At 45.1% G+C, this 27,804-nt stretch overlaps 1 long non-coding RNA gene across 1 annotated transcript in view; it reads right to left on the reverse strand.

Annotated features, from left to right (window-relative positions):
• The window catches only part of LOC122687914, a 91,128-nt gene that overhangs the window by 27,236 nt on the left and 36,088 nt on the right, over window positions 1-27,804 (reverse strand). The window contains exon 4 of the long non-coding RNA XR_006339259.1: window positions 23,238-23,330. This is a non-coding gene — a long non-coding RNA (uncharacterized LOC122687914). The remainder of the gene's footprint in view (window positions 1-23,237; window positions 23,331-27,804) is intronic.

The raw sequence follows: 27,804 nt of genomic DNA on the forward strand, positions 1-27,804 counted from the left end.
TCTTTATACCCCCAGGGACTGGCATAGCACTTAATAAATCCTTTTAGATAGGGAGAGGTGAGAAAGAAATAGGAGGGAAGAGAAAAAGGGGGAGGGAAGAGAAAAAGGGATAGGGAAGAGAAAGGTAAAAGGAGGGTTTAGCTTTAAGACACTTGCTTTATCCAAAGGAAATGATCCAAACTGGGTTGTACTAGAAGACAGCAAAGAGCAATTACAATCTAAATCTGCTGTGAATACTATTGATAAGACTCTACGTTTTACATTCTTGATTGACGAGGAACATGAAAAGAACTGGTGAGGGACTGTCAAAAAAATTATTTCCAAATGGGGTGATCTTCTTGTAGATAAGACGCTGCAGAGCTGCACCCACAGCTGCCAGCCTAATTAGAGATGCTTACCCTCCACCTAGTCAATCCCAGTGAGTCAGGACAGAGAGGAGCTGGGCCACTCTAGGAGCTGCTCCCCACTTCCATCCCCAGGGGCACTGGGAGACTTCCTTCCAGCAAAGCGTTCTGAGGGATGCTGTGAGATTTCTGAACCGCCTACCTCACTGCAGGCCCGATCAGCTCAAGCCTTCCTGGAGAGATGAAACGAGGCCGTGGGACGATTCGGCTCAAGGCAAGGAAACGTGAGAGAAGCACGTGTGATATCACCGCCCCCTCGATTTGGAAGCCTTACTCCTTCCTTTCCTTGAATGACTTCACCTCTTCTCCTCACATGCGTTGGAATAAGGGCCCTACGGAAAGCATTTCCGCTCCCGAGTCTTGCCACCAATGCAGAGGTGGCTCTGGATGGGTTTCGAGAGACACCAAGGGGAATCTTGAGACTTTATGTCACTTGGCTGGATAAAGACGAAGCAGAGAGAACAGTACAAATTTGTGCTTTTGTTAAAATCTGTACATACACAAATATATAGAAATAAATGTAAGTATGTGTATAAGTGTACATATGTGTATATATATCCATTCATAATTATATATATATATATTCATACGTACTGTATACACATTCTTTTATTCCCTAGCTCTGTCCGCTGAAAAGGCCTGGAAGCAGTAACTCATCAAGTGCATTTAGCACACACAGCATTAGATGTTGATGTCTAAATGCCATCTGGCACTAAACGAGAGATAATCCCATTGAGAGATGTCCTGTAAAATCACCTGCCTGAAATCTCTGAGAGTGTCAGGGTCATGAAAGTCCAGGTGATGAGGACCTGCCACAAATTGAAGGTGAAAAGGCATGACAATGAAATGTAACAGCAACTCTGGACTACATCCATTTACTATAAAGCACATAATGGGGACAACTAGAGAACTCTGAAGAGGATCTGAGAATTAGATTGTACCAATGTATCAATGTTAATTTCCTGATTGTACTAATGTATCAATGTTAATTTCCTGATGTTGGTGACTGTGCTGTGTTTTCATAGAGAATATTTTTGTTTATGGGAAATGTACCCTGAAACATTTAGGGGTGATGGAACATGATGCTGATAACTTATCCTCAAATGATTCCGAGAAAAGATCTTTACACTTTACACACACACACACACACACACACACACACACACCTACATGTAGGAAAATAGGACCCTGTTCATAGAAGATACATGCTGAAGTAGAGGTGAAAAGTCATAATGTCTAAATCTTACTTTCAAATGATTTGGAGAGAAAAAGGAAATGTACCAAAATGTTGGTGAATCCCACTGAAGAGTACCCTGGATTCATTCCTTCAGTTATTCTGAAGGCTTAGAAAGGAGAGGAGGTGACAACCGACAGAAAGTAGTGTGAACAATAACGTTTCTAGGGGCTCTAAATGGGAAAAAAAAAATTCATGAAAACCCAAAACCAAAGGAGTATGCTTTTAGTGATGTTCCTGACTTGCCTTATGACATGGAGAAACATGTTGGGACTTCTGCTCCCTTTCAAAACAAAAGACACAAACTCAGAAAGCTTGTCCTGGTGTCGTAAAGAGCTTAATTGTATCCTAGCTTCTGTTAAAGCACCTTCCACTCCCACCAGTTGTACCAGGATGCAGCCAAGGCCACACCGATTCCTGGCACACAGAAAACCACCTCTCATTCTTCCCGCCCCCATGTGAATGCATGGCAGGGCATCCCTCGGGCTCCCTTCTGTTCTCCCTGCAGCGCCCTAAATCCTCCTGCCTCATGGAAAGGTCACAGGAAGGGGTGTAATGGAGTCCTCCTAGGAAGGGACTTATAAGACCCTGTGATGGAGACGAACCCACTTGATCCTGTAGTTACACTGCATCGTGCCTACAGCCTAGAAACTTTTCAGGGGCCCACAGAATGCTTGAGATTTCTCAAGTTAAAAAAATATTTAGTTTGAGAAAGAGAAAAGCAGCCCCTGACATCCAGGAGCTGGCCTGGTGCTATCAGCTAGGCCTTGGCATTCTCCTATCGAACGGAAACAACTGCACAGAACAGCAGCATCAGACGAGTCTATTGTGTAAGCAGGATGGATCAAGACAAAACAAGACCAGCCCGGAATCATGTCAAAACACAGACAAAACCTGAACACTGTTTAAGCCAAAACACACCAAACATCATCTCAGCTAAAATTAGTGACCTTAGCTATTCCACCAGTCACAACTTTAGCCTCCGTTAGTATCCCCTCCCACCTCCAGAGAAGATTTATGAGGATACCCAATCAGAATTACCCTACTTCCTGACAACATCCTATCCAGAGCCAAGCCCCACCTCCTTGAACTCTCTCCCAAATCACCTAGCACCAGCCCAAATCCCATCCTTTCCATCACCCACTATGGAGATGCCTGATAGTTCCTCATGGTGTATATTCTCCATCACTACAATGAATAATGAACCCTGTATGTATGTGTGTGTGCTTAGCCGCATCTGACTCTTTGTGACTCCCATGGACTGTAGTCCACCAAGCTTCTCTGTCTATGGACTTTTCCAGGCAAGAATACTGAAGTGGATTGTTCCTTCCTACGCCAGGGGGATCTTCCTAACCCAGTGATCAAACCCAAGTCTCTTGCATCTCCTGCATTGGCAGGCAGATTCTTTACTACTAGCACCACCTAGGAAGCCTATAATGAACCCTAACTTGTTCAAATGCAGGTGTATTCCTGGTGACCTTGATTAAAAGGCATTGACAAGCTCCATATACTAATGAACATTAGGTGCCAGAACATTGCAAAGTGAAAGTCGCTCAGTTGTGTCCGACTCTTTGAGACCCCATGGACTATACAGTCCATGGAATTCTCCAGGTCAGAATACTAGAGTGGGTAGCTGTTCTCTTCTCCAGGGGATCGTCACAACCTAGGGATTGAACCCATTGCAGGTTGATTCTTTACCAGCTGAGCCAAAGCCCAGAACATTGTTTTAAAAAAAAAACCTAATTGGTAAATACTCAGCAAAACAACACTATGTCAACTTCCTTCGTTGTTAAATTTATAAGCTATAAAATTTTATGCCCTCTGAAAACAATCTGCATGTTAGTTTAGATTTTCGCACTGCACAAGAATCCCCAAGTCTGCCGGCTGATGACTGAGAAATCATGGCCAAATGTCAGTTAAATGGGTAGCCAATTATATAAGCAGATTATGAATTATTATGTTTGACAGAACGCAAAAGTTAAGAGTGCCTGGGGTCTGTAGAGACTGTAAATACCCCAGTAGAGAAGGCAATGTGCAAGGTCTGCTTGGTAACAGAGAGGCGCGAGGGTCAGAGAGGAACGAACACCACCAGATCATGGTTCTACCCTTGAAGGGAGACCAGTGGGCCTGGAGACTGGATCGAATTTCCCCGCTACCCCACAGTCAGCTTTTTATTATTGTTGTTGTTGTTGTTTTGCTTTTTAATTTATTTCTTTTTAATTGAAGGATAATTGCTTTAAGTAATGGTCTGATTTCTGCCATTCATCAACATGAATGAGCCATAGGTGTACATATATCCCCCACCCCGTTGTACCTCCCCCCACCTCCCTCGAGGCTTCTCTGGGGGCTCAGACGGTAAAGCGTCTGCCTACAACGCGGGAGACCTGGGTTCGATCCCGGGGTCGGGAAGATCTCCTGGAGAAGGAAATGGCAACCCACTCCAGTACTCTTGCCTGGAAAATCCCATGGACAGAGGAGCCTGGTAGGCTACAGTCCATGGGGTCACAAAGAGTCGGACACACAACTGAGCGACTTCACTTTCACTTCCCACCTCCCACCTTCTCCCACCCCCACAGCCAGCTCTTTAGTAATAATCTCCTGCCATCCCACACGGCAGACCCCGTGCTGGTTGGCTATTAGATGGGTCACACAGCTACAGGCGGACGGAGTCAGGCCAGCACCCAGCTGCCCTTGTCAAGGTCAACCAAGGTCAACCCCAGGCTGCCGGCACCTTGGCCTCCCTCGTGGCAGTCCTGGTTCCTGTCACCCCCATCTTCTTTTGGGGTGCTCTCCCATTGGTTGATCTCACTGGTGCCTGAGCCCTGGCCATGGTCCTCAGTCTCCCTGACATGAGGGCTCTTCTCTTCCTCTTCATCTTCTTGCCTCCACCGCATCCCAGGGGATCATCTGCTAAGCCTGAAGCTTCTTGAAATACCTCTCTTCCTTCCGATCTCCCGCCCCGTCTCTCCCAGACACATAGAGGAAGCCAGTCCGCCCGCGCCTGACAGCAGACATCTGCCACAGACCATGACCATCGGAAGGAAAGCCTCTGGAGGGACTTTGCTTGTCCATTCAGCAGTCACACTTCTGGGACAGAGAAATAAAACCTAGAACTAGAGACTCTGAGACATTTGGAAGTGGAAATTGAACTTGGAAATGATTGTCATTTTTCATTTGAGAAAACCATGGGCTGTGGGGTTCAAGTTTTTTTCTGCAAGGCTAGGAAGCCTGATTTTTGCCTTTCCCCCTCAAGTCTCTTGGTTTTATAATTTAGTGGGAAGGAGAAACGTTTTTTTCTTTTTCCTTGGTCAACTTTCAAAAAATAGTAACTGTGAAATGGTACGTGGTTTGTTTTTTCTTTTTAAAGCCCCCACAAAAGGCAGTGCAGTATGAATTATATCTTTGTCGGTACAGGTTATGAAATTACTCGGGAGAGTCATTTCTATAGAGACTGGCAGTGCAAAGCCTATAACTCAATGGAACGCAATTCCACTCAGAGCTCCCAGAATGTAATTGATGGAAGGAAGCAACATAAATTACCTTACCATTCTTCATGGATAATGTCTCTGTTTCCCACACAATCTCATTTTGCACACAAAACAAACAAAACCAAATTCAATCTCCCAAATTGTGTCTCCCCTTGTTTTCTTTCTTTTAAAAATCCTTCTGCCCACGTCACCCAGAGCCAACGCACTCCTGCCAGGCAAATTAAGTCCAGTACTGGCAACATGTTTGATATCCTCTCGCCATTTTCCTCCCCGTCCTGATCCTCCAGCCCTCCTTTATTTCAGACGGAACCTTCGTCTGGAGCCGTGACAAAAGCATAAGAATCAACATTTTACCAAGAAAACACCAGTCAACTTGGCTTTGATTTCATTTTCCAGGCAGACTTACAGCGGAACAGCAGATTCCTTTGTCCTTCTTTGCAACAACTAGCAAAATGGTTAAATAGAAAAAAAAAAAAAAATCAAGTTCTCCCTGGTCAGGAGAAAAATGATGGGGGCTGGGGTAGAAGGGAAGGGTAGAATACAGCGCAGATGCGGAATCTAAAAAAAATGATATAAATGAACTTATCTATAAAACAGAAACAGACTCACCGGCTTAGAGAAGGAACTTATGGTTACAGAGAGGGGGGCAGGGAGGGTGGGGGGAAGGGATAGTGAGGGAGTTTGGGACCGACATGCACACACTGCTATATTTCAAATGGATAACCAGGGACTGCCCTGGTAGTTCAGTGGTGAATCCACTTTCCAATGCAAAGGACATACGTGGGTTTGATACCTGGTTGGGGAACTAAGATCCCACATGCTGGGATTAGGGGTGGTGGAATTAAGCTCATATGACACAACTAGAGAAACCTGTGCACCGAAATGAAGACCCAGGATAGCAAAACTAAAATAAAATAAAACGTATAACCAACAAGGACCTACTGTATAGCACAGGGAACTCGTTCAATATTATGTAACAACCTAAATGGGAAAAGGATTTGAAAAAGAACAGATACATGTACATGTATAACTGAATCATTTTGGTGTATACCTGAAACTAACACAACATTGTTAACTATCTACACTCAAATATAAAACTTAAAAACAATTCTGAAGTATCACACTAAGAGCTTGATCCTGATCTTGAGAGCATTACACTAAGTGAAATAAGTCAGACAGAGAAGCACATATACTGCATGATAGCATTTACAGGCAGAACCTAGAAGATCTGAACTCATACAAGTGGAGAGTAGAATAGTGGTTACAGGAGCTGGAAGCAGGGGAACTGGGGAGACATTGTTAAAGGGGACAAACTTGCAATCAGAAGATGACTAAGTTCCGGAGATCTAAAGCATAGCCCAGGAACGTCAATACCATATCATAAACTTCAAAACTGCTCAGAGACCAGATCTTAAATGTTCTCACCACAAAGAAGAAATGTTAATTATGTGACATGATAAAGGTGTTAGCTAACACCAGGGTGGTAATCATACTGCAATAGATAAATGTATCAAATCAACACCTTGTACACCTTAAACTCACACATTATGTGCCAATTATATATTTAAAAAAGAAAAGGAAAAGACTGAGACACCAGGAACCAGAGCCCTAATCTAAAGTCGAGTCTGACTCTCTGCGACCCCATGGACTGTAGCCCACCAGGCTCCTCTGTCCATGGGATTCTCCAGGCAAGAATACTGGAGTGGGTTGTCACTTCCTTCTCCAGGGGATTTTCCCAACCCAGGGACTGAACCTGAGTGTCCTGCATTGCAGGCAGATTCTTTACCAACTGAGCCACCAGGGTGTTGTATATTGCAATAGATAGAGCCATCAAATCCACACTTTGTACACCTTAAACTTATACAACATTATGTGACAATTATATATTAAAAGAAAAAGACTGAGACATCAGAAATCAGAGCCCTACTCTCACAGGAGGTCAGGGCAGGTCCCCAGAGCTCACCCCAGAGCTCCAAGTTTCGGGGCTGCTCACTAATTCCAGCTCTGCCCACCTGAAGAAATTAGATCGGCAAACACCCCACTCAGGGACTGAATGTGTCATTTTGAGTCTCCCTGACCTCTAGGGAATGATTCAGGCAGATAGGACCTGACAACTGCAAACAAAAACATGTGCCTCTGTGTCTCCTGTCCCTCTTCTGTGACCCTAAGAAAAGCAACGTGTGAAGCAGGTATTATTCCTGAATTCTTCATCTGAGTTGGACAGCTCTGATTTGAAAAACGAGATTGGAAGTTTTTGTAATCTCCGCCAGTTGTAAGTTCTCTCACTGAAAATACTCAAGAATTTAGCTCTACCTATTTTGGATTTTGTTTTCCACCAAATAATGTATAAGGGGCTAAAATTTGGTCCCTAGAAGTATGTCAGACCAGTTGCAGGTGGTTTGTTAAGCCGAAGTCTATAAAAGGGATCTATAACCAAAAGACATTCCGGTGGAGGCTGACAGAGGATAGATGAAGTGATAATTCAAATTCAGGAAGGTTGATTCAAGTGCCTCTTAAGACAATGCCGAAGTAGCTTGAATCTGCTCTGAATTGTCCTCTAAGGAGCCCCCAAGACTGGGTGTAAATCCATCTTTTATTTTCATGACTTAGCTTATACTCATGGATTCATTTTTCCTCCTCCTACTCCCAGTCCAGTTGAAATAAACCCATTTGTTCTCTCTCCTATGAAGGTCACACCCACTTTAAGTGGACAGAGCCTAACACTAATTCTGGAAATGACCTCCTAGCAGAACACATCTGCTAAATGTTTTTTGTGTCTTTAGACTGATAAGAGTATAGCAGATACAGGGTAAAAGAAATACACCTTTTTAAAAAGCCAATTAGAGAAAAAAAAGGTGGAAGAACTTCCCTGGTGGTCCACTGGCTAAGATTCTGCACTCCCAAAGCAAGGGGCATGGGTTTGGGGAACTAAGATCCCACAGGCTTTAAGGTGCAGCCAAAAAAAGAGGGGGAGGGGAAGCCAATTTGTGTTGTATAATTTTGAGAGGGACCAAAGTGGAAAGTTCATTAATTATTTTTCATTATTCATCCAACAAACATGTCCAGAGGGCCTTGTGTTCCAGGTAGAGTGCCAGGTGCCAGAGATACAAAGGTAAAACTCATCCACCCTCGAGACACCCACAGGAGAAGTGGGGAGCAGAGGCACTCACAGCTAAACAGTTAGCACACCCCATAACGGCACACCCGGAGACAGCACCGGGAGAGGAAGACAGATGGCCTGGAGGACCAAGAATTCTCCCCTTGGGAGGGAGCGGTGAGGCCAGCTTTGGCACGTAATTTTCTTTTTGAGTTAAGAGTGGATGTGGGGACTTCCCTGGTGGTCCAGAGGTTAAGACTCTGCGCTTCCAACGCAGGGGGCACAGGTTCGATCCTTGGTTAGAGAACTGAGATCCTACATGCTGCATAGTACAACTGAAAAATAAATAAGAGTGGATGTGCTAAGGAAAAAAAAACTGTCAGTCACAGAGGCCAGGCACAGGCTGAGAGCAACATACAGCTGGTTATAACCAAGGATACACCAGTGGGGCTGATGAGCAACAAGAATTCACACCTGATCCACCTAATCAGACCACTCTTTGATGTCTGTGTGTCCTAATAATATGAATGTTCCAACTGATACAGTGAGTCTTCCCACGGATACAGCAGCTCTCAGCTGATGTTTATTCTTTGTGTCAGTGAGTTGTTTTTTAAATAACAAACTTAGGTGGGTTTCTCCTGGACTCTCTGCATCTGGGCAGACTCAGTCCTCACATAGCAAGAGTCAACCAAAGCCCCATCACGTAAAAATGAACCAAACTAGATGTCCCTGAAACCACAGATGCTTTAAAAAATGATCTCCCTGGCCCTTAAAGGCACCAAATTTTCAAATCTCCAGTTACTGTAGCTTTAAGAGACCACCTGGTTACTGAGGCCAAAGAAGGATTCAGCAAGATCCATGAGAGCAGTGAAACATATTCAGCCTGCAGCTTCAGTTACAGGTATAATTCATCACCAGTATGCTTTCCATAAGTTAAACTGAGGGGTGTGTTTGTGTGTAATCAACAGGAGTCATTTCCATTCCAGTCTTTTGTTCATAGTTAATTTTTCCAGGCCCTGATAACCCTAAAAAGCCTCAGTTCAGTTCAGTTCAGTTCAGCCGCTCAGTCGTGTCCGACTCTTTGCAACCCCATGAATCGCAGCACGCCAGGCCTCCCTGTCCATCACAAACTCCCGGAGTTTATTCAAACTCGTGCCCATTAAGTCGGTGATGCCATCCAGCCATCTCATCCTCTGTCGTCCCCTTCTCTTCCTGCCCCCAATCCCTCCCAGCATCAGCCTAGTGTTATATTAAACCAACAGGATGCCCAGATGCTAACGTAGCCACTGCTTACATGCAGGTAACATTTCTCTATGACTTTGCTCCCTGGGGCTTCTGCAATAAGTATTCTGGGGCTAAGCATTAATATTTTTTAACAACCTGTTCCAGGGTCATTTTTGTCTTCTCAGGTAGTAAATATGTAGTATTCATCTTCCACTCCCTTCTGGGGAAATGAAAATAAATAATGACATGAGATGACTTCAGCCTCAAGTCCCTGAACTTGTCTGCACCTAAGGGGACCTTTAGGGGTAGAGGCTGTGGTTGGCCCAGAAAGTTCCTCCCTCCCTCTCACTCTAAGGAACTGGATGGTGGTCTTGAATTTCTGAATCTCTCACCGACTCCCTTGAGTGTGTGTCTTGTTTTGAGATGGGGTTCAAGTAGTGAACTTTTACCGGGGAAGAAGGCAGAGACCAAGGTAGAGTAGAAAAGGAGCAACTGGGAATCAAGACAGCAAGTGAGGGCCTGGACTGCTGGACTGAAAGACGGTGAGAGACTAGTTGATAGGAAGAAACCGGCCCAAAATAGTGACTCTAGTAAGCTTGAGTTCTGCTTCCTACTTCGTCACATCCTGTGCCTCCAAGGTGCGGATCAGACTGTAATTTTGTCTTAATGTGACACAAATACAGTGGCTGACTCAGTCCTGTATTTTAGTAAGTTCTGTCTCTCTTACTTTGCAGCCTTTCTAGTGGTCCAGCCACCATCACCTGACTCTCCCCGCGCCACCTCCCCGACCAAGGCTGCCGTAGGATTTTGAACACCCTCTGCTGACTTCATAGATGCAGGGCCAATGCCTTCTCCCCTCAAATAATTCAGCACTGGAGAAACACATGGCCCCCTAGAATTCTCAAGCCTAACATTCAGCAGTCCCAGGCCCGAGTATCCCTCCTCGGCCAACTATTACCTGTGTAATCTCAGGCAGAGCACTCAACTCTCCTTCACCTCATTATTTTCCAATGAAAACATTGAAAAATGATAACATTCCCTCAACCAAACAGGGGTTTGGTATAGCACAGGGAACTCTGCTCAATGTCACGTGGACACTTGAATGGGGAAGGAAGTTTCAGGAAGAATGGATACATGTATATGCATGACTGAGTCCCTGTGCTGTCCTCCTGAAACTATCACAGCATTATTAATCAATTATACCCCAATACAAATAAAAAGTCCAAAAAACAAATAGGGGTTTGGTGGAGATGAAGTGAGACAAGGTTTTGTTTTGCTTTGTTCTTAAGTCACTTAGCACAATGCCCAACATAGAGCAGGAGAGTTTAGTATACAAAAGCTCTTTTGACACATTACGATTTTACATTAGGTGTTCATGTAGTATCTGTAACAATGGTCCTTTCCTGCTCTGAGATGGTGATTCTCCTAGAGGCAGTAACTGGAAATGCATCTCCATGTCAGAAAATTTGCTTTCCAGGTTGACTCAGGGACCAAATTACCCTGAGTGGACAATCCTTTCCAATATGGAAAAACTGGGAGTGAGAAATTTTAGGGGAACAAAAGAAGACTCTTGAGAGTCCCTTGGACTGCAAGGATATCAAACCAGTCAATCCTAAAGGAAATCAACTCTGAATATTCATTGGAAGGACTGATGCTGAAGCGTCAACACTTTGGCCATCTGATGGGAAGAGCCAACTCATCGGAGAAGACTCTGATGCTGGCAAAGACTGAAGGCAGGAGGAGAAGGGGACGACAGAGGATGAGATGGTTGGATGCTATCACTGACTCAACGGACATGAGTTTGAGCAAACTCCAGGAGAAAGTGGGGGACAGGGAAGCCAGGCATGCTGTAGTCCATGGGATCACAGAGTTGGACATGACTTAGTGACTGAACAACAACAATAAAGAAGCTAAAGCATATTTCTACAGAGAATAGTAACAATATAACAACAGCTATGGTGTGTGGTAGACAGGCCCAGAAAGAGTGGTCAACGGTCATCTCCCTGTGCTAAGTCTGTGTGGAGACACTCAGGGTAGGAAGCCTGGAACGCATCATCTGTCACCAGATTCATTCCTTGTTGTGCTGTGTGGTGGGCAGACTCTATTCCATCCATTATCTATTGAACCTGGGATGTTTCAACACACCAAAACAGAGGGGACCAAATCCTGAGGCAAAGCCTGTGGCTCTTAAGCTCAGAGCAAGTTCAAAATCAGGGGAAAGAATGGGGTGGCCCCGATTGTCTTAGGTAATGAAGCCTGGCCATCAGAAACCCAGGGACAGAAAGGTCAGTTGAAAAGTCCCAGACCACCTCAGCCTGTGAACACCCCAGACCTCACCAGCTCTGAAGATCCATCTCATCTCATTGCATCCAGTCCAATGTTTCATCCAGCTTCCCTTCCCGAATAATTTCTCAGACCTCCTCTACCAGCACCAAGAATGCTCGAACCTTCTGCAGATCGATCTTGGTGAGGCTTGCCCCCAAGACTCAACCCCATATAGCGATCTCCCCTCTGGACTGAAACACCAGCCTCCAGCTGTAAGTCACCTCTGCTACCCTCTCCTCAACCCACTATCTCCCATGAATGGTCAGAGACCCCTCCCTGGACCCCCCATAGCAATGGAGGACACCAGATGGAAACTGTGGACAAGACCACACTGAAGGTTTTGAGGCTCACTGATGAGAAACATAACATGATAGTTGGAATACATCTGCCATCAGAGGGGTCTGAACAGGCTTATTTGGGGTCCCTTCTGGCTGCAACCCCTCAAAGAGAGAAGCAAATCCCACCTTTCCACTCCCTTCGTCTCTTACCAAAAACCATCCATGTACAAAAAAGATCTTCATGACTCAGATAATCACAATGCTGTGATCATTCACCTAGAGCCAGACATCCTGGAATGTGAAGTCAAGTGGGCCTTAGGAAGCATCACTACGAACAAAGCTAGTGGAGGAGATGGAATTCCAGTTGAGTTATTTCAAATCCTAAAAGATGATGCTGTGAAAGTGCTGCATTCAATATGCCAGCCAATTTGGAAAACTCAGCAGTGGCCACAGGACTGGAAAAGGTCAGTTTTCATTCCAATCCCAAAGAAAGGCAATGCCAAAGAATGCTCAAACCACCGTACAATTGCATTCATCCCACATGCAAAGTGATGCTTAAAATTCTCCAAGTCAGGCTTCAGCAATATGTGAACCGTGAACTTCCAGATGTTCAAGCTGGTTTTAGAAAAGGCAGAGGAACCAGAGATCAAATTGCCAACATCTGCTGGATCATCAAAAAACTAAGACAGTTCCAGAAAAACATCTATGTCTGCTTTATTGACTATGCCAAAGCCTTTGACTGTGTGGATCACAATAAACTGTGGAAAATTCTGAAAGAGATGGGAATACCAGACCACCTGACCTGCCTCTTGAGAAACCTGTATGCAAATCAGGAAGCAACAGTTAGAACTGGACATGGAACAACAGACTGGTTCCAAATAAGAAAAGGAGTATGTCAAGGCTATATATTGTCACCCTGCTTATTTAACTTATATGCAGAGTACAACATGAGAAAGGCTGGGCTGGAAGAAGCACAAGCTGGAATCAAGATTGCCGGGAGAAATATCAATAACCTCAGATATGCAGATGACACCACCCTTATGGCAGAAAGTGAAGAACTGAAGAGCCTCTTGATGAAAGTGAAAAAGGAGAGTGAAAAAGTTGGCTTAAAGCTCAGCCTTCAGAAAACTAAGATCATGGCATCCGGTCCCATCACTTCATGGCAAATAGATGGGGAAACAGTGAAAACAGGTGGATGACTTTATTTTTCTGGGCTCCAAAATCACTGCAGATGGTGATTGCAGCCATGAAATTAAAAGATGCTTACTCCTTGGAAGGAAAGTTATGACCAACCTAAATAGCATATTAAAAAACAGAGACATTACTTTGTCAACAAAGGTCCATCTAGTCAAGGCTATGGTTTTTCCAGTGGTCATGTATGGATGTGAGAGTTGGACTATAAAGAAAGCTGAGTGCCGAAGAATTGATGCTTTTGAACTGTGGTGTTGGAGAAGACTCTTAAGAGTCCCTTGGACTGCAAGGAGATCCAACCAGTCCATCCTAAAGATCAGTCCTGGGTGTTCATTGGAAGGACTGATGTTGAAGCTGAAACTCCAATACTTTTGCCACCTGATGGGAAGAGCTGACTCATTTGAAAAGACCCTGATGCTGGGAAAGATTCAGGGCAGGAGGAGAAGGGGACGACAGAAGATGAGATGGTTGGATGGAATCACCAACTCAATGGACATGGGTTTAGGTGGACTCCGGCAGTTGGTGACGGACAGGGAGGCCTGGCATGCCGTGGGTTCATAGGGTTGCAAAGAGTCAGACACGACTGAGCGACTGAATTGAATTGACTGACAGAGGCTCAGATCCACCTCAACCACACCCCAAGATAAACATTACCAAGCAGATTATTGTGCCTTGGTGGAAGACGTCTGCACCGAGATTACCTCCCCATGCTCCCTTCAAACACCAGCCACCTGCTTTGACACAGGAGTCACCCAAGGGCCCACTCAGGGGCTTTCAGAAAACAACCAGGGCTCGGTCTAAGTAAATGGATGCTTTCACCAAAACAGCTAGCTTCTTTTAAACCTTTTTCCTCCTTTCTACTGACCAAGACTTCAAAATCTTAAAGTCTGATTTCACCCAGGACACTATTAAAATAGAAACCGCTCTCTAATTGAAATCACTTTTAAAAAAAGAAACTTCAAAGGACCCACGTCTCTACCAGCTGAGCTTCGTGACTCCCGTCCTACACGGGGCCGCTGACTGCGTGGACAGACACAGACCCTCTGCGCTGAGATGCCCTGCGCTTTGTCGCTCCCTCAGTGGAAGGGCAGCTCCCACTGACTCTGAGTGCCCGGCATAATTGCCTGCACTGAAAGCCGATGAGTCACCCCATCACCACTGCTTTCTTCCGTTCTTGCTTTGCGTCAGCTGAACTTAGTCAATATAACGTACACTGTGTGGTTCAAGATGCTGTAGAGAAAAGCTTTTTGGGGGTCAAACTTAGGCTTTAAAAAATATTAGTTGGAATTATAGGTCTTTTTCACAAGGTCAGGCACTCTCTAGGTGTTTCCACTTATGTTTCAATATTGTGGCAGCCCAGCACAGATTCGGATAGGGTGTATGCAAAACACACATTTAGTTGTCTCAGCCTTGACCATGCCAGGCACCATTCACAGGTAGGTCTAGGGGAGAATTCATCCTGAGTTCCAGTTGGAGATGTCTAGGCTTATCTTCCAGGCCCTTCCTCCCACCAGGGTCCTGAGGCCCCTGTTGACGGAAGAAGCTGGACTCTCCTAGGAGAGCTAGGATTTGAGGTTCCAGGGCTCCTGGGATTCTGGGTCAAGAGGGAGGAGAAGAGAGCCTTAGAATAAGAGAAGAAAGAACTAGGATCTGTATGGGAGACAGAAAGTTCCAGAGAAGACATACACATTTGAAAAATTTGCCAAAATCACTCAGAATGAGCGTTGACATTTGAGTCAGCGGCATGAACATCCTGGTTGTCTCCCACCTTCATCAAACAAAGCTTGAGTTATTGCTTCCCACGTGCCAGGGGACATGGCATTGCCCAGCTCCCGGCTCTGCTACCATAGAGCACCCAGCCCGGCAGAGGCGGGCAATGCGGGTGCTGTACTTTGTATCAGGTAGGCAGAGTTTGCTACAAGAACAGGCAGGACAGTCAGCCAGTCTGAAAGATATGCAAGCTCTCCTTAATGCCTGAGCATCAAACAAAAGCTGGTTTCCCTGCTGGCTCCAATGGGAAAGAATCTGCCTGCAATGCAGGAGACCCCGGTTCAGTCCCGGGGCCAGGAAAATCCCCCGGAGAAGGGAATGGTAACCCACTCCAGCATTCTTGTCTGGAGAATTCCATGGACAAAGGAGCCCTGCGGGCTCCATGGGGTTGCAAAGAGTCAGACACGACTAAGCAATCGATCACACACACAGAATAAAAACTAAGCGATGTCTGCCATCCCACAAAGGGTGGATTTCTACCCCCACGCCAGGTTCCCCCAGCCCTCCATCTCCATAACAAGCTCCTTCAGCAACAACAGAATTTTGTGGATTCACTCTGATCTCCAGGGGCATGGCTGACGATGACCCTGGGTGTGCAGTCCAGCGTTGCCAGAAAAGGCCAGGCAGGAATAACCCACAGGGAGCCTGCGTGAGTGAGGGTGACATTCACACCCTGGTGGGCTGCCCCCAGCTGGCTCTGCAGCCCGGTTCCCTACTGCTGACCTGCCCATCACACACACACACACAAACACACACACACACACACGCTCCAGATCTGGAGGGGCAGGCACTTAACGAATTTTGCTCCCCAGCAGGTGAGCGGCCCACTCAATCCCTGACTCACAGGTCGGAGTGGGAAGCAGGCTTCCGGCAAAAGCACGTCCTCCTCTCTCTGCAGAAACCTGCATTCAGCTCGGGGCCCTGGGCGTGAGGAGCCAGGCTCATAAAAGTCTGATTAGCTGGCTCGTGGGCAGGGGCGAGCTCAACCCATAATTGGACAGAACAGAGCAGGAGCTCAGCATTTGCCAAAGAGAAGAAGTCGCCTTTGTTCTAACGCAGCACTTGGGTGTTTGGTTAAAAAGACAGGCCCTGCTGACCCCTGATGACACTTGGCGGGTGGCTTTGTGCTTCTAATAGAAGGCACAGCGCTTTGGCTCATTTTAAATTACTACCAAGTGTTGTGTGGGTTGGGGCTTCTTCAAGGGGAAAAAAATCAATCTGAGGGGAAAAGCTATTCCTTAGCAACAAAGGAAAAAGAAAGAAGGCAGTTCTTTTAATGGAATCTGAGATGGAATCTAGCTTAGTGGAGCCAGAGCAAAAATAGCTCTTATCTGATCAAGGTGCCCGAGTTCCACTTGACGGCAGTTCAGGAGGCCCAGGCTCGGGGTTCCGGGGACCACAGCCAGCATCATCAGAGAGGGATGGTCCTCCCGGCAGAGGGACATCCACCAGGCCTCAGGACGGCAGGAGTCCATCGTTGACACAGTCATTCTGTTGCTATGTATTTTTAATCACACTCTTTTTCCAAATACAATAAAGCTGAAAGGAAGTGATTTCAGCAGTCTGGGTAACAAGGCCAACAGGGTAATGGCCCATCCACTATGGCATTATTTGTCGCACCTGCAGAATATGGTGGAAACTGGATGGTGGGCACCTCATTACACAAGCTCCCAGCACAGAGGTGGGGAACTGGTTATAAAATGCACGCTGAGAGTAGAGATTAAACACATAAGTGAGGAAACAGAGAAAAGGGTAAAAGCTATTGGATGAAACCAGGGAATAAAACGAATATCCCAGCCTGTGCCTGCAGGGATCTATGCAGTTGTGTGCTTGCATTAAATGGATACGGTTAGCACACCAAAGACACACACACGAACGCATGCACACGCACACACACAGTCACACACTGTGAGGGTCTCTACAGCTCTGGGTGTGAGTGTGTGTGTGTGTGCGGCGCATTAAGCAAGATCATCCGGCTTGAGGTGCAGTTGTGATGCACAATGATCCACCTCTAGTCCCCACGCTGGCTTTCTCTATTGTCTTAGCACAGGGCTCAAATTTTCCACTTTCCAGAAAGAATCTACTCACATCTCAACAGCAGTGTGACTTGTCTGAAGATTTTGTAGGGAAATTCGAGAAGGATACTGTATCACATACTGCACACCACGCTCTTCAAATCTCTATCCTCTGGTTCATTTCTCCTCAGCCTGCAGTCAGTGGGTCTCACTCTCTCGTCCCTTGAAGCTCTCATTCCTAGGAGTCCAGTCTCTTAGCTCCAGAATGTTCCTCCGAATCCCCTATCTCATCCCTTGCTTTCAGCTGCTGCCTGCCAACTCACATAATCTCCTTGCCCAGAAATCAGCAAACCAAAACTCTCAGCTCCAGAAAGAGACTCAGAGACATAGAAAATAAACTTACGGTTACCAAAAGGGAAGGGGGTTAGGGATAAACTAGGAATTAGGGATTAACAGATACACACTACTATATATAAAATAGGTACATAACAGGGACCTACTGTATAGCACAAGGAACTATATTCCATATCTTGTAATAACCTATAGTGGAAAAGAATCTGAAAAAGCGTATATAAATATATGTGTTACATATATGTGGGTACAGATAAATATTACTAAATCATTTTGTTCTACACCTGAAACTAACACGACATTCATTGTAAATCAACTATACTTCAATAAAAATAAATACATAAATACATTAAAAATTTAAAAACAAAGTTTCCAGTTCCAAGATCTGCCCATTTTAGGAGGAAAGGGTTGGCTATACATAACCAACAACAAAATTTTGTCCTATCAAATGTATCAAGAAGAATTCAGGCACAGAATTTGGAAGTCACTTCCAGTAAAGCAACAGGCCCATTTTTAACCCTGTATTGTTGACAGTTATGCACTTCAAGGGGCAGGGCAAAGTCTGGATGACATTTCTCCTAGAGTTTTCTTTTGTCATGGAGTCTGTGACCACACCCACATCTGCCTCTGGGTTACTGTCATCACTACAAAAACATTCAGGACTGGTTCATCTGTTCTAATCCTTTGCACAGAACACAATCCAAAATTCTGGGCTTCTTACACAAGACCACACTCGTTTTTCAGTATACCTGAGTTCATAATTCAGCTGTAAAGTGCTGTGGCTTTTTTTTTTTTTTTTTGCCCCCAAATTCTCAATAATGATCACAAGTGTAAATTAATTCAGGCTTAAAATATAAAATGGACTGACTGCCCACCACTCCCTAAATTATTCATGAATCGAGTGGACAGGGTTCTTTGTCATCTATGCACACACTCTTCCTTTTCTATTTGTAGCACTTTCTCTGCACTTTTGAAAGTGAGGCTACAGTTCATCAGGGGCTGTTAACAGCATCCACTCACGACTGAACCCTTCACTCTGGACTCTTCAGAACTCGGAGTTCCCCAGATCTTCCCCAGGCATGGTCTTCACCTGTGCTCAACTGGTGAGGCAAGAACCTCAGAAAAGTTCCCCACTGGGATCAGCAGAGTCCCAGAGGAAAATCGGTGATTGATACAAGTTCCCAAAGTCAAACCAGATACTAATTCATTTCAGAATGATGGCAATTGAGAGCTACCTAGTTTGACATTATAATGGGACTGAAGAGACTCAGGGAGAATCAGTTAATTAGTCAAGAACATGTGGCCTCTGGGAGCCAGAGCAAGGGTCTGAGCTCGGGTGGGCAGCAGCCTAATGCCTGATGAACAATCACTGGGGTCAGACAGGTCAGGAAAGCCTGAGGACCTGGGAGAAATCAGCTCAGAATCAGATCATATTCAGTAACCAAAAGAAACGTCCTTCTCCTCCAAGACCCACTCAATAACAAACCAAATCACTCCCTCAGAAACCCTCTTCTCTGGTCAGATCTTTAAAATTAAGAATCTCTGGCGGCAGGCGAAACCCACCCAGCTAGGGGTAGAGGGTCAGGGCCCTGGGGGATGGACCCTGCCCACTCTCACCCTGGGAAATTCATTAAAGCCCCGCCAGCCCTGGGAACAGGAAGTTCTGCTGGGCAGAGTTGTTTCCGCTGGGTATGTATGGTGTCTTTGACTGTACACCCCATTCTAGAAACCTGGACAAAAAGAAAAGAAGAGGAATCTGGTACAGAGAGAAAGGGCTTCATAGACGGGCCTGGGTTATATAAGCAGGTAACCCCTCTGACCCTTAATGTCTTCACTTGTGCACAGAAGATTCATAAGTACCAACACTGGTATGGGACTTAAAAGTGACGGACACCTTCTTAAGTGTAAGTGGTTCACATATACCGTTTCATCCTCAGAACCCTTGCTGCTGTTATGATCTCCCTTCTTCTGAGCTTGACTCCCAACAATGTCTCCTGTCTCTACTCTTAGCCCCTTCAGACCCCATATCACTAGAAGCTGTGCTGGAAGAAAGGACCAAGGCATTACTCCACAGCCCAGAACAGAACAAACCGGGAATGTGGCCGCCATTGCTGCCACTGTTATTATTATCATTTTTCTGGTTCAGTTCTGTATATGCTGATATGACAGATCCAGAATGACACCAGGGGATCTGTCCTCATAGGTTTACTATGCTCTCATTTCAAACCTCTTAGATGTTGGCATTATGACCATGTCTGCATGGCCAGATCCATCAACTCAAAATTTCTGATCCATGACTTCCCCACTAAGAGCAGGACTCTTCCCTTTGGTCAGATACAAGCTTCAAGAGTAAGGGGGCTGCCACCCACCGGAGGTTCTGAAAGGAACAGAGACACCTCCTTCTCAACCTTTGCAATTCCAATGAGAAGATTAAAATGCGACATTACTTAGGGACCAGCATGTTGACAGACTGTCTGTGTGACTCAGCCAACTCAACTTCCTGGGCCTGAAGAAAGAATGCCTTTTTTTTTTTTGTCCTCCACTCAGGTAGATAATTCACTTCCTTGAAACACGTCATCGGTGTGGAAAAGTTGTTTTTGAGTGGAACCTTTCTGACGTCTATATTTGCTGGCACTGTTTCTACGGCACTAATGTTGATCCTTGATCCAGAACTGCAGGTCGTGTTCTTGGCCTGGCCCTCAATAATGAGACTGTGAAGAGACAGAAACCTGGGCCAGAGTTACCCTGGCTAGAACATCTGCAGTTGAATCTACAAGACGTACTTTTCCATCAGGGTGGTGACACCCCCTGTCAGGCACTGAGTCTGGGGAGCCCCCCTAGGGTTATCTCATACCCTTGGAGTAAGATGAATCTGAACATACTCGGCCTGCCAGATGTCCTCTGCCATGAAATACAGGATTAGAGTTAAATAACAGAATTTTCCTGAACACTGATGATTGAAATTTACATTTTAAATATGAGAGCAAACAGAAGCCGAGACAAGAGGTAAAGGAACGCCATACGTGAGCGCCAGGCAGTGGGGCCGTCCTCCAGATCCTCAAGGGCAGCCCGTGAGAGTAGTCAGATCATAAACTTCAATGCCGGATGGACCAGAGTGTGAACCTGGACTAGCAGGGTCTGTCGTGAGACCTCAGGCACATCTCAGGAACTTCTCTGAGCCTGAGTTCCCTCACCTTTGTGAAAAATTCTTTTCTGAGACTGTCATGAGGCAAGGCAATATGACTAGACGCCCCCCACCCTGCCCCAGAGTAAATAATCAATAAGCATCATTTTCCCTTCTTTCTTGGCATTCCAATGGACTCTGGCTCCTCCTGGGTTTTGGTATGGGTGAAATCTTTGCATATATGTCTACCTGCCGGCAGCATTATTTGAAGAAACCTCCCCTTTGCATGTTTCTTGCTCCCAGGACACCCAAGTATCCCAGGACAGTGTCCTCTCCAAGAAACCACACAGCCCTCAAACTGCTGCTTCTCCTTTCTCCTGCTGTGGTTTAAAAAAAAAAAAATCAGGAGAACACAGGTTTCTGGACTTCCCTGGTGGTGCAGTGCTTAAGACTCTGCACCTCTGCTGCAGGGGGTACAGGTTCTATCCCTAGTCAGGGATTGACTAAGTACCTCCAGGCAAAAAAAAAAGAACAGAGGTATCCCATGTAACCTCACAGGCAACCAGAGAAACACCAGTACTTCCTTCTGTTTTCCCTTTCTCATCCTCCTCCCGCTCATCCGTTTCTCTTGACTGTCCTCCTTCAAAGCTGTTGCTGTCGGTGCTCCCAGCCGAGGAGCAGGAGGGAACAGACACGTCCAGGTGTGTCCACGTGTGGCTGTCTCACCCCGTCCACAGTCCCCGCCCCAATTCCCTCTTCTGAAGCTTTCCTTCCCTCTCCCCAGATGATGAGCTCACACCACATTCCTCCTGTCCTCCAATCCCTCCTACTTCCCCAGCCCCCATAACCCCCATCACCAATGGTAGGCAACCATCCCTTCACCAACCCCATCCTATCATTCCATCCCCTGGTCGTTCACTAAGGGGAAGGTGTGGGTCTCAGCAAACCCATGAGATAAGAAAGTCAGTGATTCTGTACCCATTTCACAGGTGAGAATGTTGAGACTTAAAGGGTTGCAAGGACATAAGTTGATGGTCGAAAGAGAGACCTGTAGTGAGTTGAATGGTGGCCCCCCCACAAAAGATCTGTCCATATCCTGGGACCTGTGAATATGCACTTTTGGGGGGAAAGGGTCTTTGCAGATATAATTAAGATTAAGGGTCTGAGGGGAGATTATCCTGGATTTTCTGAGGGGCCCTAAATCCCATGACAAAGTCCTTATAAGAATGAGGTAGAGAGAGATTATCCAGGAAGAAGGGAGGGCCATGTGACAAATTTGGGAGGCGGAGACCTGAGCGACGTGGCCACAAGTTAAGGAACAGCCGTGGCCACCAGCAGCTGGAAGAAGCAAGAGAAAGAGTCCCCCAGAGCCTCCGAAGGTCAGACTTCTGGCCTGTCAGAGAATATTTTTCTGTTGTTTTAAGCCCCCAACACTTTGGCCACCCGATGGGAACTGCCAACTCACAGAAAAAGAACGATCCAACTAAAAATAGGCAGAAGATCTGAATAGCCATTTTTTCAAAGAAGACATACAGGTGTACCAATAGGCATATGAAAAGGTGTTCAACATCACTCATTACCAGAGAAATGCAATTCAAAGCTACAATGAGATATCACTTCACACCTGTTAGATTGGCTATTATCAAAAAGACAAGAAATAACAAATATTGGCGAGGATGGAGAGAAAAGAGAACACTTGTGCACTGCTAGTGGGGATACTATTTGGTGCAGCCACTATGGGAAACAGTATAGCGGTTATTCAAAATATTAAAAACAGAACAACCATCTGATCTAGCAAATCTACTTCTGGGTACTTATCCACAGAAAATGAAAATACTAACTGGAAAAGATCTATGCATCCCCATGCTCCTTGTACTATTATCTACAATAGCCAAGATATGGAGACAATCTAAGGGTCTGTCAGTGGATGAATGAATAAAGAAAACGTCTATAGATATAAAATATATGGAATATGAAAAAGTGAAGTGGCTCAGTCATGTCCGACTCTTTGTGACCCCATGGACTGTAGTCTACCAGGTTCCTTTGTCCATGGGGTTTTCCAGGCAAGAAATCTGGAGTGGGTTACCATTTCCTTCTCCAGGGGATCCTCCTGACCCAGGGATCAAACCCAGGTCTCCTGCATTGTAGGCAGAGGCTTTACCATCTGAGCCATCAAGGAAGTTCACATGAAATATACTTAGCCATAAAAAAGAATGAAATCCTGCCATTTGCGACAACCTGAAGTGGACCTAGGAAGTATTATGCTAAGTGAAATAAGTCAGACAGAGGAAGACAAATACCATATGACTTCCCTTATACATAGAATCTAAAAATAAACAGACGAACCTCATAGATTCAGAGGACAGACTGGTGGTTGCCAGAGAGAGGGGGTGGGGGCGGGAAAAATGGGTAAAGGGAGTCGAAAAGTACAAACTTCCAGTCATAAAATAAACAAGTCATGGGGATATAACGTACAGCATGGCAACTATCATTAATAATGTTGTGCTGAATATCTGAAATGTGCTAAGAGAATAGATCTTAATGGTTCCCATAACAAGAAAAAGATTTTAACTACATGTGATGACAAATGTTATCACATAAGACTTATGGTGGTGATCATTTTGCAATATATACAAATATTGAATCATTGATATATACCTGAAATTAATATAACGTTACAGGTCAATTATACCTCAATTTTTCAAAAGAAGAGATTTATTATGGGAATTAACTCACGGGGTGATGGAAGCCGAGACGTCCCGAAATCTGCTCTCTGCAAGGTGGAGAGGCAGGAAAGCTGATGGGATGACTCAGTGTGGGCCCCAAAGCCTGGAAACCAGGGGAGCCAGTGAGTCAACACCCTCACAGATACACTCAGAAAAAATGTCTTACCAGTTATTTGGGCATTCCTTAGCCCAGTCAAGACAGCACATAATTAATTATCACAGCATCCTCCATAATAAAATGAAAAGACTCGTAAATAGAATGACTGCTTCATAGTAAGGACACAATTAATGTCAGCTAGCCCTGTTGGGGGTTTTATTTTTGCAACAATTATTTATTTGGGGCCTAATCATTCAGCATTTTACAAACTACTCAAAAAAGGGGATCACAGAGGCCCCACACGTCTTAACCACCATTACAGGTAAGTGAGTAATCAAGTGGCAGGCCTCCCTCTCCATCACAGCAGCTTCAGGGCAAAGCCAAAGACAATTGATCCAGCCTTAAAATGTCATATGAATCATGATGCCAAAATGATTTATGTCCACCTTAGAAGTTAGTTAATTCCATCCACCTCGACTGCCTGCCTTTGCCCACCTCAGAGTCTGGGATTACATTTATTAACCTGAGAAGGGAACAGGGTCCTGAGAATACTCAGTAACTTGCTGGGCGGGAGGAGGTCTGAGACTCAGCGTGCGCCTCCAGCTTCTCCCTGACATGGAGGCCTGGCCAGGGATCGTCCACAGAAAGGCCTTTGGGAATCACAGCATCACAGAGGAGGGGAGGAAATTGACTTAAAGCCAGTTGTACAAACGCTGCCTAGACTGATCATAGCTCCTCAGACAGAGAGCGATATCCAGCTGGGGAGTTCAAATAGAAGGGAGATTGATGAAAAGATGCTCAACGTTGTTATTTATTAGGGAAATGCAAACCAAAACTACAGTGAGGTATCACCCAAAACTCCACAAATAATAAATGTTGGAGAGGGTGTGGAGAAAAGGGAACCTTCCTATACTGCTGGTGGAAATACAAACTGGTGCGGCCACTATGGAGGCTCCTCTGTACTCTGCTATGCTCAGGCGTGTCCAACTCTTTGCGACCCCATGGACTGTGCCTGTCAGGCTCCTCTGTGCATGGAATTTTCCAGGCAAGAATACTGGAGGGGGTTGCCATTTCCTACTCCAGGGGATCTTCCTGACCCAGTGATTGAACCCACATCTCTTGCATCTCCCACATTGACAGGAGAATTCTTTACCACTAGCGCCACGTGGGAAGCCCTAGCAGTTCCTTAAAATAATAAAATTAGGACTACCATATGTGCCAGTAAGCCCACATACCGAGAAAAACTCTAATTCAAAAAGATACATGCATCTCAATGTCTACACCAGCACTATTTACAATAGCCAAGACATGAAAGCAACCTAAGTGTCCAACCACAGATAAAGGAATAAAGATATGGTACATATGTGTAATGGAATATTACCCAGTCATAGAAAGAATGAAATAACGCCATTTGTACCAACATGGATGGAACTAGAGATTATTTCCAAATCCTATCTAGAGAAACATATTCTAAGCATGTGAGTGTTAGTTGCATCAGTTCAGTTCAGTTCAGTCGCTCAGTTGTGTCCGACTCTTTGCGACCCCATGGACGGCAGCACCCCAGGCCTCCTTGTTCATCACCAACTCCCGGAGTCCACCCAAGCCCATGTCCATCGAGTCAGCGATGCCATCCAACCATCTCATCCTCTGTTGTCCCCTTCTCCTCCTGCAGCCAATCCCTCCCAGCATCAGGATCTTTTCAAATGAGTCAGCTCTTCACATCAGGTGGCAAAAGTATTGGAGTTTCAGCTTCAACATCAGTCCTTCCAATGAACACCCAGGACTGATCTCCTTTAGGATGGACTAGTTGGATCTCCTTGCAGTCCAAGGGACTCTTAAGAGTCTTCTCCAACACCACAGTTCAAAAGCATCAATTCTTCGGCACTCAGCTTTCTTTATAGTCCAACTCTCACATCCATACATGACCACTGGAAAAACCATAGCCTTGACTAGATGGACCTTTGTTGACAAAGTAATGTCTCTGCTTTTTTAATATGCTGTCTAGGTTAGTCATAACTTTCCTTCCAAGGAGTAAGCATCTTTTAATTTCATGGCTGCACTCACCATCTGCAATGATTTCGGAGCCCTGAAAAATAAAGTCAGCCACTGTTTCCCCATCTATTTGCCATGAAGTGATGGGACCGGATGCCATGATCTTAGTTTTCTGAAGGCTGAGCTTTAAGCCAACTTTTCACTCTCCTTTTTCACTTTCATCAGGAGGCTCTTCAGTTCTTCTTCACTTTCTGCCATAAGGGTGGTGTCATCTGCATATCTGAGGTTATTGATATTTCTCCTAGCAATCTTGATTCCAGCTTGTGCTTCCTCCAGCCCAGCGTTTATCATGATGTACTCTGCATATAAGTTAAATAAGCAGGGTGACAATATACAGCCTTGACATACTCCTTTTCTTATTTGGAACCAGTCTGTTGTTCCATGTCCAGTTCTAACTGTTGCTTCCTGACCTGCAATAGGTTTCTCAAGAGGCAGGTCAGGTAGTTTGGTATTCCCACCTTTCAGAATTTTCCACAGTTTATTGTGATCCACACAGTCAAAGGCTTTGGCATAGTCAATAAAGCAGAAATAGATGTTTTTCTGGAACTCTCCTGCTTTTTCGATGATCCAGTGGATGTTGGCAATTTGATCTCTGGTTCCTCTGCCTTTTCTAAAACCAGCTTGAACATCTGGAAGTTCACGGTTCACATATTGCTGAAGCCTGGCTTGGAGAATTTTGAGCATTACTTTACTAGCGTGTGAGATGAGTGCATTTGTGCAGTAGTTTGAGCATTCTTTGGCATTGCCTTTCTTTGGGATTGGAATGAAAACTGACCTTTTCCAGTCCTGTGGCCACTGCTGAGTTTTCCAAATTGGCTGGCATATTGAGTGCAGCACTTTCACAGCGTCATCTTTCAGGATCTGAAATAACTCAACTGGAATTCCATCACCTCCACTAGCTTTGTTCGTAGTGATGCTTCCTAAGGCCCACTTGACTTCACATTCCAGGATGTCTGGCTCTAGGTGAGTGATCATACCATCGTGATTATCTGGGTCATGAAGATCTTTTTTGTACAGTTCTGTGTATTCTTGCCACCTCTTCTTAATGTCTTCTGCTTCTGTTAGGTCCCTACCATTTCTGTCCTTTAGTGAGCCCATTTTTGCATGAAATGTTCCCTGGGTATCTCTAATTTTCTTGAAGAGATCTCTAGTCTTTCCCATTCTATTGTTTTCCTCTAGTTCTTTGCACTGATTGCTGAGGAAGGCTTTCTTATCTCTCCTGGCTATTCTTTGGAATTCTGCATTCAAATGGGTATATCTTTTCTTTTCTCCTTTGCTTTTCACTTCTCTTCTTTTCACAGCTATTTGTAAGGCCTCCTCAGACAGCCATTTTGCTTTTTTGCATTTCTTTTTCTTGGGGATGGTCTTGATTCCTGTCTCCTGTACAGGTCACGAACCTCCATCCATAGTTCATCAGGCACTCTGTCTATCAGATCTGGCCCCTTAAATCTATTTCTCACTTCCACTGTATAGTCATAAGGGATTTGATTTAGGTCATCCCTCAATGGTCTAGTGGTTTTCTCCACTTTCTTCAATTTCAGTCTGAATTTGGCAACAAGGAGTTAACGATCCGAGCCACAGTCAACTTCCGGTCTTGTTTCTGCTGACTGTTTAAGCGTCTCCATCTTTGGCTGCAAAGAATATAATCAATCGGATTTCAGTGTTGACCATCTGGTGATGTCCATGTGTAGAGTCTTCTCTTGTGTTGTTGGAAGAAGGTGTTTGCTATGACCAGTGCGTTCTCTTTGCAGAACTCTATTAGCCTTTGCCCTGCTTCATTCTGTACTCCAAGGTTAAATTTGCCTGTTACTCCAGGTGTTTCTTGACTTCCTACTTTTGCATTCCAGTCCCCTATAATGAAAAGGACATCTTTTTTGGGTGTTAGTTCTAGAAGGTCTTGTAGGTCTTCATAGAACTGTTCAACTTCAGCTGCTTCAGCGTTTCTGGTCAGGGCATAGACTTGGATTACCGTGATATTGAATGGTTTGCCTTGGAAACAAACAAAGATCATTCTGTCATTTTTGAGATTACATCCAAGTACTGCATTTTGGACTCTTTTGTTGACTATGATGGCTACTCCATTTCTTTTAAGGGATTCCTGCCCACAGTAGTAGATATAATGATCATCTGAGTTAAATTCACCCATTCCAGTCCATCTTAGTTCACTGATTCCTAGAATGTCGATGTTCACTCTTGTCATCTCCTGTTTGACCACTTCCAATTTGCCTTGATTCATGGACCTAACATTCCAGGTTCCTATACAACATTGCTCTTTACAGCATCAAACCCTGCTTCCATTACCAGTCCCATTCACAACTGGGTGTTGTTTTTGCTTTGGCTCCGTCTCTTCATTCTTTCTGGAATTATTTCTCCACTGATCTCCAGTAGCATATTGGGCATATTAGTTGCATAGTCATTAGTTGGTTGC

This window comes from Cervus elaphus, chromosome 32, assembly GCF_910594005.1.
Source record: "Cervus elaphus chromosome 32, mCerEla1.1, whole genome shotgun sequence".
Classification (NCBI taxonomy): Eukaryota; Metazoa; Chordata; class Mammalia; order Artiodactyla; family Cervidae; genus Cervus; species Cervus elaphus.